At 31.2% G+C, this 18166-nt stretch overlaps 1 protein-coding gene across 11 annotated transcripts in view; it reads right to left on the bottom strand.

Moving 5' to 3' along the window:
- PCDH7 (protocadherin 7) overlaps nucleotides 1–18166 on the bottom strand; it is a 402869-nt gene that overhangs the window by 121364 nt on the left and 263339 nt on the right. The window lies entirely within an intron of this gene.

The raw sequence follows: 18166 nt of genomic DNA, 5'->3' as shown, positions 1-18166 counted from the left end.
GCTCAGTAGCATAATGGTGGTTGAACACTGGACCACAAATAAATAAAATACCTCTATAAGTGCTGCTCTTCTTCCTTCTTATCTCCCTGAGAACTGAAAAGACTCCAAAGTCTTAGAGAAAGCGCAACTACAAGTTGGAAGGAGCCATCCACACAACATCCACACATTATAAGATGAAGTCAAGTTGGGTTAAAGTACTAAATTTCTGAATCCATTTATTACAATATTTAACCTATGCTAACCAATAAAGCTTCAGAAATGTTTTTCCAAAGGAATGTAGTCTTTTTATTTGATTAAGATTTTTTTCCTAGTCCTTTGTGTACAGAGATATTTTCTCAAATATTTGAAATGGGAATGGGGAAATTAAAGTTTTTTGTCTGAGCAGTGATGGATCTAGTCCCTGTTACTTATAGCATGCATTTCCCCAGGGGCTGCATGAGGCCACTTGAGAAAACAATTGAAAGTGTCTTAATGAATTAGAGGCAATGACATCTAATGCCCTGGGCTTTGTGTCACTGAAGACTTTTAGCCCATCACTTAATCAGATAAAACTGTTAAATTTAAATCAATATACTTTTCTTTTGTTTAAGGCAAGATTTTATCTTATAGACTGATTAAACATATAGAGGCTATTTGCTCACTACATTCCTAAGAATATTTTATAAAATATTATTTTTATTTTTTAATGTTTAAGTCTAGAAAAATACTTTTTGCCAAAGCACACAAATATCTTCCTTGAGTTCAACCACTTAGAGGCTCAATAAAGGAAGGAGAGGAGGAGGAAAAAACCCTAATCAATTTAGATGAGAATCTTTGCACACAATCAGTGGGTAGAAATCAATGTGAATCCTAATCAAACATGGATTTCACAGTGTGAATATATACAGGCCTCCATTATTCAAACAAATGGCTAGTGTTGCTGTGAATAGTCATAATGAGGCCTGGATTGCATTTGTATTAATGCAGACAGAATCCTACTGTTAATTTACTAAACTAAGATTGCTAGGGAATTATAGCTTGTGCCACTTGATAGCAGACAAAGAATCAAGCTTCAGATTCCACATCCTCCAGCACCTGACACCTATCCTGAAATACTTTCCTGGACTTTTAATTGCTTGAGAGCTTAAGAGAACTTACAAACTATAATGACTCCCAAGTTTACTATCAAAATGTGAACTAGTACTTGAATGTTGTATAACACTTTAGAATTTGCTTCAAAATCCAGCCTCTCTCAACTACTTATATTACACCCCCCCACACACACACAAAGATATTAAATCCAGATAATACAAGAAAAAATATTTTTAAAGAATTTGTAGATACTACCTACTAGAACCCCCACTAAGAGATTCCATTTCTTCTGAGATGTTCTTGGATGATACTCTTGATCTGGTTCTCATTTAGTTTTTATAATGTTGAAAGGGAAATGTAAATTTCAAATGTCATTTGTTTCTTTGTACAGAGTACAAAGGTGAAAGGGATTCTGGATCTCTGTTTTATGTGTTTTTTACATGTATACATTTCCCTTTTTGCTTTAAAATAACAACAAGCTACAGTTATCTCTGATTTTAATAACAGTTCACTTTGCTTTCAAGAAGAAAAATTTTATTTCTAGTTATAATACATCCTCCTTTCTTCTTCTCATTAGAATAATTCTTCCCAGTTCCCTCCCTCCTAGGACCCCAAGTACTGCTTTTTCTAGTACTTAAAATAGCATTCCTATGGTGGTGGTGGTGTATGGTAGGTTTAATGAATTTCTCCTCCAATGAATTGTGAGCTCCATGAATGAAGGAACTTTATTATACTCACCATTTTGTCCTCTGGCCCAAAACGAGAGGCCTCACACAAAGTAAATATCAGCCAATATTATTATTGACTAAATAAATTACATTATTGTGGTTTTTTAATATCTCATATCAATAAACATAACTAGAATATTTCTTTAAGACAAAATAGTCTTGCCATGACATTGTAATTTATTTGACAATAATAGTATAGTTGCCCAGAGTATAGGTAACTTATTTTTATTGTTTTTGCAATTATATACAATGGGGTAATATGTGTTAGTGTAGATACATTTTGAGAACTTATCTCTTTTGTAAAATAAATTTCTCAAATTGGAATGTTAGCTCAGTAGTCATGTATTTTTACCTATGATACACATTTTTAAGTACTTCATTAAAGTTGTACAAATTTATACTCTCTCCAGAAGTGTAATTCCAAATACTTATTTTCTCTCAGCTTCATCAATACTGTATACTATACCTATATTTTCATGTTTGTTAGTTTTGTGGGAAAAATGATCAAGACTACTGAAATTTCATTGTTTCCTTCTATCTTTTGGTCATTTTATGTTGTTGTTTTTAATGTACAAGGATTTTATCTTCAAAAATATATCCTGGTCTTTTATGAACTTAGTAGAAGAAAATTTGTAAAAACCAAAACATAAATTGCCTCAGTTTTTTTCAGATATTATACATGAAATGCTGCAGGTTATCAGTGGAGTTAAAGTAGCAGGCATTTGCAGGTTTGGGCTTAAATTTCTAATTTCACCAAAATAAACCTGACTTATAAAACCTTGATCTAAAATATTGTAGGAATGTAGAGTATAATAAGCTTCAAGAATTTACTTTTATTTATGAGATTGTAAGTGACCAAACTAAGAAATGAGCAAGATTTCATATATATATATATATATATATATATATATATATATATATATATATATATATATTTATTTATTTCCAGGATTGAAAGACTGCAGATGGTTTCATAATATGGAAGTAGGTGCATGGCAGGTAAGTTGAAACTGAAGTAGATAGGGGAAAATGTTGGTAATAAGAAAGGAAAAAAAATATTTAATAGAATCCAGAATGCTGTTTTGGACAAATGGAGTTCATCTCTATTTATAATTCTCATATCAGTGACTTTTTACTTTCTGATCAGAATTTTTCAACTACACTGGTGGATATTTTCCTTTTATTGATTCAGTGGAACTAAAAATAAAAGTAAGATAAGTGATGATATGGGAAGAAACTCAAGGCAGGCTAAATATATCAGAATTTTGCAGAAGAAATTTTCATTATCCTGTCAATCACCACGTGCTGATAATCTTCTTTTCCAGTTTTTTCTCCAAGTTAATTAAGATTTCCTAATATTCATAAGAATGAAAAATGCCAAAGGTTTGAAAAATAAAGTTTCATGTTTTGATATTACAATTATTAAAACTGTCTAATTTCTAATTAAAACAAGGTTGAAATTGACTTTGAGTTATTCAGATAAATGGAAACTTTTATTGCTGTAATACTATTAGATAAAATATTTTATTCATTTTCAATATGAGAAACAAAGTCTCTTGTGTTAATAATGACACCATCACTCTGCTCTCATTACAAACTCCTTATATATTGATCATCATGGTGCCTTAATTAGAAGATGGAATCAATGTACCCTTGACTCTAAAATAAGTTCCTTACTTGTTCCCACCTTTTTCTGAGTATTCTAATTATTATTCAATTTTCTTCCCTCTATGTTGTTTTCATTACCGCAAAGAATCAAAGAGAGCACACTGTTTTTGTTATATAATCATTATTGTTGCTGAGCAGTGGTAATGATTATGCTGTGTGTGTGTATGCGTGTGTGTACACATGTATAGATTCAAGAAATATTTATGACATGAGTTTCAGAAAAGGAACAGCTGTTCCACCTGATTGTCTCTATTTTGGACATCTTCATTCAGTAATAAATGATTCTGACTTCTCATTATGCATTATGAGCTATGAAAACTTTATATCTTCCTGTGTATATTGATATATTGGCCATGTTTGTGTGTGTGTGTGTGTGTGTGTGTGTAATTTAGCGCTGCTAACAAGGGCTTTGTCCTTGCTGAGCAGACATTATAGGTCATGTCATAATGCTATATATTAAGATTTTAAAATAAGTAGACCTCATTTCAATTTTGTATTTGTTACACAAATTATATCTTTATTAATAATAATCCAAACATGAAAGTTAAAAGCAGAGTTTTGGAAGTCAAAAATAATCAGACTGTACGTGGAAGGAGTGGGGGCATAATGACTGGATCTGGGATAATTCTTACAGTTGACCAACTAGACCTCTTGCTATCCTACCACATGTCCCCACTTCTAGTCATTTTTCTTAAATGAACTTTTACATTAGTTGTGTAAATTTACCAGCTCCACACAGTGTAGAAGAGCTCAATGTTGTAAACAAAGAAGAAAACAAAACATTCTGTTTCTCTGTCTCTCTTTTACACACACACAGACACCATCTTCCTACACAAGCACACGATAGAACAGCCCTTACTCAATTATTTGCCTGACACTGTGTTGAGATAATTTAGAGAAGAGAGTTTTCTATCTAAACTATCATTTATATTGATTCCAGTTTCTTCCCCTTAATTTATATGAATAGACCATAACAGAATTATTTCATTAATAAGTGTTCATAATCCTACTCTAAAAACATTACTGATCAGTCTCTACCTGCCACCCAAATCACTGCATTCCTGTTGTTGTCTGTGTTAAATGACAGCTCCTGAAGTTCTCCAAAGCATAATCTTTGGTTTAGCCCCAAGTTCAGAAAATGATCCTTCCTTCTCTCCTGTCTAATAATAGTGGTGTTGTACCAGTAAAATCTGTGTGCAAAGTAACTGTCTACTCAGTTACCTGCTTGGTAACCTCCTATATGCTTTTAAAAATATCAAATCAATTTTCAGAAGATATTATTTTTAAAAAGATGCAAGAGAATGTTTTAAAATCTATTTCCTACTAAAATCATTCCATCCATAAGGTGTTTTCAATCATTCATATTACTACTGTAATCTAGTAATTGTTAATGTATAGCTATTGCATCACCAATTACAGATAAACAAGTATATTTTTTATTGGGTCATTTGGGAATTGAGCATGTTTTGTGAATTAACTAGAAACTGTAATAAGAGCCTGAACATTGGTCATTTATAGGTCTTACTTGAATATCCTCAGCCATTTAGAAGCCAATTCATTACATTTTTGTAATAATTGGTTAAATTTGGCAGGTGAAATATTGGCCTTGAATAGTTTAATTGCATAAAATATAATAGATGATATTACACCCACCCACCATCCCTGGTCCATTCTTTTTCTGTTGCCAAAATTTATGTATCTTAGTAACCACATCACCAAATTAATTTGTGAAAATTAATGAATGCACATACAAACATAATTAAAAGATTTAATTTCAAAATAAATCAAAGTTAGATTTTGACATATTATGTATTAAGTAAAATCTGTTCTTACACATGTGATCTATAATTGAATTAAATATTTATTAATATCCTATGGAAGAGGCATCATACTAGAAAGTTTAGAAAGTGCAAAGATAAAGCAAACATTGTCACTACTTTTTAAGAATTTATAGTACACTGTAAGACAAATTATGTTAAAGATTGATATAATATAATAGTTTTACTATTTACTATGATGTAGTTTTACTCTACACCAAAATAATGTGTTAAATGATATAATGCAGGCATAGATAAAGACTTATGAGTGTTTGAGAGACAGATTCTGGGCAGAGTGAGAATTTAGAATTAATGAAAGAGGTGGAATTTGTACTAGACTTTAACAAACAAAGATTTTCCATGCCACTTTTGTAAAACATGCTTTTGTATACATATTTTCATGGCAATTCTTGATTGATAGGGACAAAGTGTTGCATGGTTTGTCTTATGTGTTTCCACTTGACAGACATATTTTACTTATTATGTCAATACAACTTATAAAACACACTGTGACTCATCACCTGGGTATTCAAAGTATATGTCTGTAAAATTGCATGATACAACTGTCATAGACTTGGCATTTCATCACAAAGTGTGGATATGAATTCATAATAGCTGGATTGTATTTATTTTCACAGTAAAACAGCTGGTAGTTTTCTGAGTTTTTGCATTCTGATTTTTGACAGGAAAAAACAGGACATGAAGTACAGTGATTTCTTTTGTGAGAAAGAACAGATATAAACCTAAAAAGACTTTCTCATTGTGAGTTTGGAGAATCAGCCACCACTGTACATGCAGTACACAAATGTGCTGAGGTCTTATCATAAACAATATGGAAAAAAATGTTACATTCAAACAGAATTTCAGAAGATTAAAAAAATCTATCTTATTAATTCTTCCAACAAATACTGGTTGTCAATGTCATGCCAAGCATAAAAAATTTCACTCCTTACATTAGTTTACATTCCAATAATAGAACAGACATAAGAAACAAATTAACACAAGTATTTATCAGGCAGTGTGATGAGTCTTTGTAAAAAAATAAACTCAGATAAGAAGAGAGAAAGTTAAGAAAAGTCCAGAGAGTCCTCTTTAAAGTGACATTTCTAGAAAACAAAGTAAGATTCCAATTCCGTCTAGCAGGTAATTTTCCTGTGCTATCCCTTATGAAAAGCATATTACTACATTTCAAGGAACCCATATCACATCTCAAATTTTATAACTTTTTCAACATCATTGGGAAGGGTCAGAATAAAATGTATTCTCATTTAATATTGCAATAAATTTTTGTTAAGATAAAAACCAAAGTGGACTTGCTCAAGAAACATAGAATCTTCTTCTAATTAGATGATATGCAGTTATATTGTATCTTCCTTGCCTTGTCTTTCCTTCTTCTCCCTGTCCTGCCCTCCCTCTTAGTCCTATCCAATGCTCTACTTTTCCTTTCCTCTTCTATCACTCCCCTTTCCTCACTTCTTCTTTCCTTTCTTCCATCTTCCTGTATATATATTTCTCTTTTTACAATTTAAAATCTCATTAGGTGTCATGTACGCTTCTTACCATAGAGTAACTGTAGAAACAAATAATTTCAAAATACATTGGAATTAGCCTTTTTTGGTAGTGATACTGAAGTGATTTCAGGTGACTTTCAGAATAAGTCAAGTATATTTCATCATTAAATATATTTTTAATGATAAAAAGTTAAATATTTCTGTATATAGTTCACTATTTAATAGAAACACTTCAACCATTTTTTACCATTAAATCTCTATTTTGCTTTTTAATTGTCCTTCTACTATATTTTTGCTATAATACTTAAACAGGCCATTTCCTTTCCCTTTAGTAATGTACACTTCTATGCAAATCAGGATTTTAAATGAGCCTACACTATATTATGTATTTTAGCACTGACAACTTTCTAATCTCCAGGTAATAACTGTAAATACCTATATTTTCCAGAATTAGCCATATGGTTTTACTTTCTGTATGATTTTTTGCAAATATTAGCTTATATTGTTGACATAATTAGTTACATATCAGAGCTTAGACAGAAAAATCCCTGGTGTGACAGGAGGATGGTTCCATGTGTAAGAGGTTGTAACTACCATGAATGCCCTTACCATGAATGTAACAGAATGGAATTCTATGTAGCAGAAATATTTTTAAAAATATATTTATTCTTCATGTAAATTATTTAATGCAAAGTGATTCTCAACCATGTCTCCAGGATGAAACCCCCCCTTAATGTATGTTCTTGCCAATTGTAAAATATAATTAATATATGGAATTTATGTAAAGAATAATCTGAAATAAAATAGTTTTCTATGTACATTCATAAAGATGATCCTTTCCCATAGATCATATGTATTAAACTAAATACACAAAAATATTTCCCTAATGTATTCTTTAGTTGTTGATTTTTAAAAATTTAATGTTTCCACTCCGACTCTGCTTGGAATTGAATAGAATAATTTGTAAGAAATGTTCTGTTCTAGTGAAAAAAAAAGTTACTATTATTGTTTTAATTACTATTTAAATTTCTGGCATTCTCAATGCAAAAGAAATTTTATTTTTTATAGAGACACCTTATTTGAAGTTACATATTAAATGTATTTATCAAATAAAACATACATTTTATGCCTCATTTGAACAAAATTTATTGTACAGGTATTGTATCCAGGGCCCAGTAAATACCAGGACAATCTAAAAGTACTAAAAGTTCAGACATGTATTCCATGAATGCTGCCCTTTCATCTTTTTAGGAGGGGAATATAGTTATAAAGAAAATGAAGGCATCTTTTTATCTTTACTTATCAGGAGAGATTCAAGCAATTATAAGCTTACATGACAAATAATAGGAGTATTATTTATGAGATGAAAAGGGAAGGTTTTTTTGTATACAGACTGATTTTTCTTTTGTGTATGTTTTCTATGTGGCCAAAATATAACCAAGCCCGAGAGATGGAGGTAACTTTGTTTTGATGACAGACTGTTCTACAGCTTTGATCCACATATTATCACAACTTACAGTAGGAAAGTTCACTGTTTTGCAACTCAACTATTGTTTTTAATAAAATGGTTTGGTGCTGACAGAATATTTGCTAATTCACCTGATGCCTGAATACATTATATGGAATGGTATTTTTTTAGTAAGTATATAATTATACTCATGTAATTTAAATGCAAGAAAGCTTTACTTAAATATTTATTACTTCTTATTGATTTAAATGATATTGTTATTGGAAAAGTAGACCACAAGAAATCATTATATTGTAAGGGTACTGTTTTCATCTTTTATGTTTCCATGTATAATCTATAATTTCCTTGAGTATAATCTCAAACATTAATTTTAAGTAAATTAATCATGTTTACAGGTTTGCAATGTTGTAGTGTTTCAATAGCTAGTTATTATAAATTTGGGAATAAAGTGCATGTTATTATTCATTTTAAAAAACTTTCAGACAATCCCCTAATGCCACAGATTCTTCCATGTTTATCATTACATGGTTTCCACAATATCTGATGTAGAATGTCTGACTTAAAATGTATGCAAACATTAAAACCTGTCTTGATTACAAGGAAGAAAGAAAAAGAAGAAAAACAAGGAATAAAACTGGTCTTAAAGCCTAGGAATCTATTGAAAGTATTAATTATTAACAGGTAATTCAAGATACTTCACTAGACACTTAAATGTGTGGAAAGGAGCCAAATAGCAGGAATAAAAGATTTGTGTTGAATTTTACCAACAGACCAAGTTCCCAGAATAGTGACCATATTTCAATTGACATACTGAATGAAAGAGCAAATTGATGTACTTTCTTATAGCAGCACAGTTCCTTAATACCTTCTTCTAAAATGGCTTAATGCATTTGTTATCTTCCAATTTTATTTCTTTTATGAATAACCTATCTATAAATGCCACACTTGCTACAAAACTGCAACCTTGTGGTTGCCCTTGTCAATGGAACCTATTGTTGGCTATTTACCTTGATTTATTTTGACCACAATGGTTAATTGAGGGATGTTATATATATTATAAGAATCCACAAAAAGATAAAGGACTTGATTTCTGTGAAAGTTCAGGAGAGGCAAAAAAAAAAAAAAGTCTTTTATTTTGCTGTAGAGATAAAAATACATTTCCACAGATTTCTCAGTAGAAAAGGAGATTTGTCATTTATTTTCCATCAACTATACATAACACATTTGCTTTCATATTGCTGAAAAGACTGAAATTATTATCTTAATTTTATTTAACACAGATAAGAAGAGGCTCCAAATTATCAAATTATTTTTGCTACATTTTTCCTTATCTCCTGTAGGTGGTAGTGTGACTAGACAGGCTTCTAGGTGTCTCATTTTAAAAGTATTACTCCTATTCAAAGACTGAGAAAAGAGTTGAAAATTTGACAAGTTTTAATATGGTCAGTTTTTTCCCCCCAAATTGTTAAGAATATTAATTTCTTATTAGGTGAACTTCAAATATCTTTTTAATGTACAGGTATGAGCTCTGAGTTGGAGCAATTCTAATATAGTAATTTTGACTTGTAATTTACTATGTCAACACAGTAGGAATAATCAGATCAAGCTAAAGTAGATTTTTACTGATAGGCCTCATATAATCTTGCACTTTCCCATTTAATTATGCCTGTTACTATCCTTAAATGAAGTGTTGCTTTAATTTCCTCTTTTATCATCAAAAAGTAAAAATCAAAAACAAGGGAAAGATTTGCAAGCACAGAAAAGAAAATGAATTTAAAAACTATAAAGACTGGATAAAAAATTTACACAAAAATAAATATTATTTACATTAAACCTTTAATTAACCTTAAGTTTTTGAGCCTGCCTAAATGGAGTTTTGTAACAGAATGGTTTGTCTGAAAAGTCAGGAAAAATCCTTCTAAGTTGTTCACCCAGGCCTGAATTTCAAAATCTTTTCAGCTTTATAATGCGAACATGGATTTTTTTTCTCTCTCAATACATTTTTTTTCAGTACAATGAGGACTTTAAGTAATATACTAAGTTTGAGGTTCATATCACAGGACATTTAAAAATATTTTTGCAGGCATAAAAAATGGCTAGAATCTTCTGGTTCCGTAGGGATCATGGTCCCCAGCCCTCCAACCCTTCCTAGCTTATAATTCAAATGTGGCCAAGCTACTTTTATCTATGTTCTCCAAAAATTCACCTTTGGCCTTTATATCAATAAAAAAGTTTTACTTCCTAAGAATTGCTTTCTGAAGTTTTATTAGAAAATGCATCTTTACCTCAGCAGTCAGTGAATAGCAACTGCCCAGCTCCATTTTGGTCACCCTCAACAATATGCTTCAGGCTAAACTAAAGGTGGGTTTATTATTAGGAAATCAAGCCCAAAATAAATTTGCTGAATATAGCCCATACATATTTATTACATATACCAGGGACAGATAAGGGTGAGTATATGGAGATGTGGGAAAATATGCTTTGATAAACAAAGTAATTAATTAAAAGTTAAAGATAAATCTCTCCCTCATAATATATACAATTCAGTGATTGAAAATTTTGCTTGATTAGAAATTTACAAGCCAGGTGCAGTGGCACACACCAATAATCTCAGAGACTTGTGAGGCTCAGGCAGGTGGATCACAAGTTCAAACCCAGCCTCAGCAACTTAATGAGGCCCTAAGAAACTTGGTGAGATCCTTTCTCAAAGTAAAAGGTAAGAGAGATTGGAGATGTGGCTCCATGGTTAAGGGCCCCAAGGTTAAATATCCAGTGCCAAAATAAAAATAAATACATAAATAAACTTTTAAAAAGAAGTTTGCTGAACTTGTAACATACAGGCCTCTTGTGGTTCCTGTCAGGGCTTCAAATTTTGTGTTTTCTTTTTATCATGTCTCTGTATATATGTGTGTATGTCTGTGCATGAATCATATTACGATTTCAATCTTGTTTTCCATAAACATAAAAATCTCTCTCCACTAACATTCCAAACAAATGCTTCACTATTTCCACAAATTCAAGCAATCTTTGTCAATGCCAAAAAGTGGAAGGTGGAAAAAATGGTCTAAAAGAAATTCTGTGCTGCTAAAGGGTATGCCTGACAAGTTTAATACTTGAATAAAGTTTATCTGCCACTTATATTTTTATAATAGACATTATATGACATTTCAATGTTAATTTTATTTTATATTTTAATTACACAGAACCAATGTTACAGAAAATTGAATTCATTTTTATTGCCTCTCTCTAATATGTCAATGATTTTCAAATTTCTTTTTATTTTGATTATTGAAACACCTGGGTTGAAATGTTTTGTAGGTGTTCAGTGATTTGGCAGACTATTTGATGGTATATAAAGTGTGACAAGTGTAGGGGATGGTCAGGGGATTTATCTAAAATTACCTAAGTCTGCAAATTTAAGAACACAGTAGAAGAAGAGCTGAAGTTGAAAGTACAAGTAATAAGAACTATGTTAGCTTAAGGGGAGTTTTTTTCCTTAAAATTACTTTTTGAAGGGATTTTCCTTAGCACAAACTTTACTGAACTGTAAAAAATAAAGAGAAAGGTGGACAAAAATCACATGGCAGGCAGTCTGTGGATATCAGAGTTAGAATAAAGCAACTCGGTTGGTTTGGTTTGAGAAAATAGCACCAAGAATTTAAAATAGACCTTCAAGGGCTATTTTACTCATTATTCTTAAAAAACAACAAAAAACCCTGTAAATTAATAAAAGAAAGACAGGAATAGAAACACTAACATTTATTTAAAATTTCTGAAGTACTGTTTTTTTATCTTTCAGTAGTACTTTATAGTTGTACATGATAGGTTCATTTTTAAAAAAAATATTATTAGTCATAGATGGACACAATAACCTTTATTTTATTTTTTCATGTGGTGCTGAAGATCGAACCCAGTGCCTCATATGTACTAGGCAAATGCTCTAACACTGAGCTACAGTCCAAGCCCATTAGGTTCATTTGGACATAACCATATGTTCATGGAATTTAATTTACTCCCTATCAGCCCCAGGATCCTTACCTTTCTTCCTCGTATCCCTCCCCCTGTTCCCCTTCTACTGTATGGTGTGGTACTTTCATTTTCACCCTATAGCTCAGAACACTTAACCTACAAAGTAAACAAAATATATATAAATGGTAATTTACTGATTTAGAAAACAAATCTTTGGACATGATCTGTGAGAATGACTTTTAAAGTAAATCATTCAAGTTTACCAGGTTAAAACATGTCTATATTTTACCAACCCAATATTATCCCCTAAATTAATCACTTGAGAACTATATTCTCAACAACAATAAAGTACAATTAACAAGTAAGCCTTAAAAACGGAAAATACTTAGTAGTACTTAGAAAAAATGTTAGCACCTCTCTGGAATTTAGAGTCATTTATTTTTCATAATTCATTTGACTAATTTCTCCATTCTCTAGCTGTGGTGCAGGGGGTCTGCCTTCTGCCTTAATACCATATCATCTGCTGTTTCCTACAGGTAGTATTCCTACTGTTTTTGTTTATTGTCAACATTTCATGACATTTTCCCCTCCTCTCCATATCATGCTGCAGTGATTAAGTAGTGCATAGTGGTTAAAACTGACCTTTTATTTTGCCTCTTTAGCATGGGTTTTCAGGGCAAAGCATGTTCAGGCAGTAAAATAGCTGACTGTGGAACTCACTGTTCAATGAAGCTTCAAGGGTAATAATGATGCAGTTGCCTTTGAATCCTAAAGTCATACACTAAAGCTATTACAAATGATTTAATAAATACATATTTAATTATTAAATCATTTTAAGTGCACTAATTTCCCTACCACAGATGGCACAGAATTACTAGATTTACTCAAGTTTCTCTAAGTAATTTCCATTAGCATACATTCTCACTCTTTTTTTATCCCCCTGAATTTAGAAACTATTTAGATGATTGCCACAGAGAGTGCCCAAACATACAAAAAGAAATAACAATGATAAAAACAACATAAAGCAATAACCTAAAGTAAATTTCATAAAAAAAACATGAACATACTACATAGAATTTTAGAAAATACATGGTAATTAAAGGTGGACTTCATAAATTCTTATATTTATATTAAAATCTCATAAAGTATTATTTTATGTTATGATGATCTTTGTAATCAAGATAACTGACAAGATACTTTTACACACCCTCTAGCAAATTTGTAGGAGAGAAAAGGAGGAAGAGAGGAATTAGAAGAAGTCTGCAAAATCACAGCTAGACACTCCAAAGCTCTTGTTCAATATTGGAAGCAATGTATATTACAGATTCATTAAGTATCATGCATTCTACTTATTAATTTATTCTTTTCACCAAACCCACAGGAGTATTTACAGTTATATCCGTTTATGGATGGAAAATTCAAGGACAGAAAGATTGAATATTTTCCAAGTCACTCTGTTTGTAATTTAATAAAAAGGTCCCCATAAATGCCATGAAGTCGTATCAGTGCCTCCCTAAGGGATTTTCAGGTAGTTTTATTTACTAATTTTATCTGTTTTCTCCTATAAAAAATGGTAGACTTTTAAAAGAGCTATGTGTAATAGAACATTTCCCAATAATTATATAAGGTTTTGTTTCTCATGAAAAAATAAACTAAATTCACATTGTACATATAATCAACTCTGAAACTTTTCTTATGTCTATTTTGAAGCTTGCCAGAATTTTAAAATTTTATTTATTTATTTATTTATTTATTTATTTATTTATTTGAGAGAGAGAGAGAGAGAGAGAGAGAGAGAGAGAGAGTTTTAATATTTATTTTTTAGTTTTTGGTGGACACAACATCTTTGTTTGTATGTGGTGCTGAGGATGGAACCCAGGCTGCACGCATGCGAGGCGAGCGCGCCACCGCTTGAGCCACATCCCCAGCCCCAGAATTTTTTTTTAAATGTAAACATTAAAGATTATTAATAGATTAATAGATTATGTTTGAATAGATGTTTCCCTTTGGTCATAGATACTAGTATCAGATTTGTTTTTCTGTAATTGTAATAAAGTCCTTTTACCACTAGTCTTTCACATGGTTTTATCTGCTTTCAGTTCTGTGCCTTGTGCTTAAAAATGTTTACTAGTCCCAAATCCCTTTTGAAAATGGACAAAATGTATATGAATAAATGGAAGTAATAATGAAAAAGTGATTAAATATTATAGGGACCTATTATATTATTGGTCTGAATCTCAGGATGTGCAATTGATCCTTTTATAATGATATTTAATTATACTGATATTTCAGGGCACTAAATAGTTGCCCAAGTCATCATAATGTTTACTATGATTTATTTAGCCCTCAGTTTGTGTCACATAGTAATTTAAGTGTGTTATAGATATTTTCATTTAATTTGTATGACAACTATGTAACTTGAATACTATGACCAAACCCAGGTGGCAAATAAAGAAATGAGGCTCAAATATGAAGTTGTCCAAAGCTGCACCGCTAGTAAGTGAAGAAGCTGGACGCGAGATTCCAGCTTCACCTGTTAGTCATGAATCTGAACTACACCATTCAACTGAACTTCTCACAATACTACAAATGAGCTATGAAATAAAATAAAATAAAAATGGCTGTGACTAAGCAAGTGGTGTTTTAATTTTATTTAATCTTAATTAATTTATATATAAAATCACCCATGCTCAGCCAATGGCTGCCATATTGTCAGTATAGTTTTCATTACTCATATTTGCTTAGTTTTATCTTACAAAAATTATTGACTTACTGTGTTTCCACTTTTACTTGTAAAGTGGTAAAAGTTCTTCTGATTCTGACAAAATATTGTGAATAAACAGTGAGAAAAAAATATTATATTTCTGAAATCACATGATGCTGACATCCTAACAGAAAGAGTTACTAGGGAAAACATTCATAAACCATTGCTTCCCTATTTGATATATATTTTTCCCACACATGAAACCTATTTTGAACTTGGTTTCTTGCTTTCCATCTGTTCTTTGGTTTCCTTTTTGAAGAAAGGGTGGAGACACCCTAGTAACATTCTTCATGCACTTACTCCCCAACAAAATTTGTTTCACTGATTCCATCTCCATTTATGTACATTTCTTCCTTTGCATCACTTTTCCTGTAAAAACTTGTGACTAGGGAGAGTCTCATAGAAAATAAATGCTAAGGAGTGTCACTTTCAGTTTCTCAAACCTTCCCTTTAGAAATAGCTCAAACACTCAGTTTCTCATAAAAAATAAAATAAAATAAACAACAGATAAAACAACTAACATCTGCAGAACAGTTGATGCATTGCCATATATTTTAAAAGAAAAAAACAATTTCATTTCAAGAAAACCTGCAAGCTGTAGGCATATGATTATGCATACTTTTATGAAAAAGAAGTTAAATTCACACATTTGTGCAAATTTTAAAGAAAAATAATAACAGTAAAATTACAAATAAATATTTTAGAATTTTGTTTGTTTTATTTTGACTAATCTTAAACTAAGTAAGTCATTTTGTGTGCTCTTGAAGCCAGACTGCCTAATTTTTAACTGTGATTTTGGATAAGTTAATTAATCACTCTGTACTTATGTATCCTTATCTTTAAAATGGAAATAACAGAATTTCTACTGGAGAGTACTGATGAAATTTAGAATTAGGAGAAAGTTAATAAGAGTTTCTAGCATGTACTAAATCTACAATACATATAGGCTATCAATACTGTTCTTATTAATCTGTCTCCTTATTTTAGTATTGCCTAGTCCTCTTGGTAACGTTAATAAAGCATGTATTGCCCTGCATTGTTGAAGAGTCATTCTAAGTTTGTACGGTTTCTTCCTGCTATTATCTTTCAGGATAACGTTCTGCCCTTATTTCTCTCACTCTTACTCTCTTTTTGTTCTTCTTTCCCTGTTCTATAAAATTCAGGTGAATCCAGCTTAGAGGATGTAATCATCAATTACATGCAGAATGAAATTAAATGTGTGCCTCCAATGTGCCTGATTTTGTAGACTGGGAAAATTTTCCCCAGCCATTATAGAACAAGGATCATGGTCACAATCATTGTGAAGTATATCTCTAAGGATCAAAAGGTAGCTCCTCTCTCTAAAACTTGAAAGTGATTTGCATATTCACTCTTCATGCCTCAGAAGGCTTTGAGAATAGAATTACTTTGCCTATGCAATCTATAATGCTGGTTCATTAAAAAAATAAGAAGGAAAACCTAGTTCATTCAATGTTAGTTAAAATTAAGAATGGTATTTATTTCATAAGTGATGAAAAAATGAAGGTAAATGCCAAAAGAGGGCAGATGCAATTGCTAACAGAAAATCACTTAGTATTTTCTGGAGTGAAATACTTACAGTGCAGAAGCTTCTTTCAGATGATCCTCTAGACAGAAAATTTATTAGTAAGATGCTACTATTTATGATTCACTTTATTCATGGTCAATAGTAGCATTTTTTTTCTATTGGATAGTCTGCCCAGAAGAATCCAAAAGTAACACTCTTAAATAAAAATATACTTATGGTGGTAGGCTGATAGGTGATCCACAGGCTTAAAAAAATAAGCTTTGGTAAGAAATTTTAAATAAGCTTCATTCTATTTCTCTTAGAACAACTGTGCCTTCTCAAAATACTGCATTAATGAAAAATGCAAAAATAGTTGTTATTTTCAAAGGGATGCATCTATCTATGGAAATGTTAAGGTTTAAGTCAAAGTCATCTACACAAAGCTAAAGTTTGGGCTAATTAAAGTATATAAATTACTTTTCTTCTGACCTTGAGGAGATAGGAGCAGGCTGGCATCAACCTGAGCTGTGATCTCAGCAGGGGAATTATGATTACAAATGGCACAGAGCTTCAGATATTGCAGGAATGCTCATGTCAAAATATTTGGGGCTATAACTATAGACAGAATCAATATAGCAGACACGTGCATCATTCTCTGCTTGATTTTTCTATTAAGTTAAGCTGAGAATACCTCAAGGAGTAATTATTTCATGCCAAAATTATTGTAAAATTTGCATTAATTACTAAAGCATGGCTTCATTTAAAGAAATATTCTACTTGGTGAATTTTTTTTATTGGCTTACATGGTGTATTTTCTAGTTTTCTTGGATTTTACTTCTATTTCTACTCAAGTCATACATCAGAAACTAATTTTGTTAGCATCATTGCAAAAAATCTTGCCCTTTATACCCAAGAGTCAATTAAGTAGGGCCTATAATGCTATCAAGATTATTTATGCCAATTTACTTTAAAAACCAGTCTACATTAAATATACGGGAGCACTTTGAATAGCACAGTGAAACTACTGGGCTATTAAGTATTATTAAATCATGCACAGTGTTTCAAATAGGAATGATGTGTCTAGTTTGGAACCGTGTGAACATGTACTGCTGGTGAAATCATGGTGCCTGGATGTTTATTATTTCATTCCTTGGAGAGGCTAACATAGCCCCAGAATAAGAAAATTTGACTCAGGGCATTCCTGTTTTCTTTGTGCCTGTTGGTTAAATAAAAATCACTCTATTTTTCAATTTATTATTATCAAATACATGTGTTTATAAGCATACTGATAATTCCCAGTGAGGTTAAAAAAAAGAAAGATTGACAGAATTTATAGGGGTGGGGGAATGAGTTTTTTGATTGAAGTTGTTTATAATACCAAAGCAGTTTGCTTTACATATTAAAAGAAGCTTTATTCTATTACATTGGTTCAGCATATTTGATCATTATTTCCAGGAGTTTATAATTAGTTTCAATAGTACAGTCTAAATGATGCTTCTGTTGTTTTGTTATTGTTTACAATTGTTTAATTGGACTTCAATGTTATACTTGTTAAGAAAATAATTACAATGTTGATCATAGAAGTAAGGGTAAATATTTTTGTTTTCCAACATCAACTATGAACATATTATTGGATTTTCTCTTC

The sequence above is a fragment of the Spermophilus citellus genome (assembly GCF_964194105.1).
Source record: "Spermophilus citellus genome assembly, chromosome: 8".
Lineage (NCBI taxonomy): Eukaryota > Metazoa > Chordata > Mammalia > Rodentia > Sciuridae > Spermophilus > Spermophilus citellus.
The sequence above is the reverse complement of the archived record's forward strand: the minus strand, read 5'-3'. Positions and strand labels throughout refer to the sequence as shown.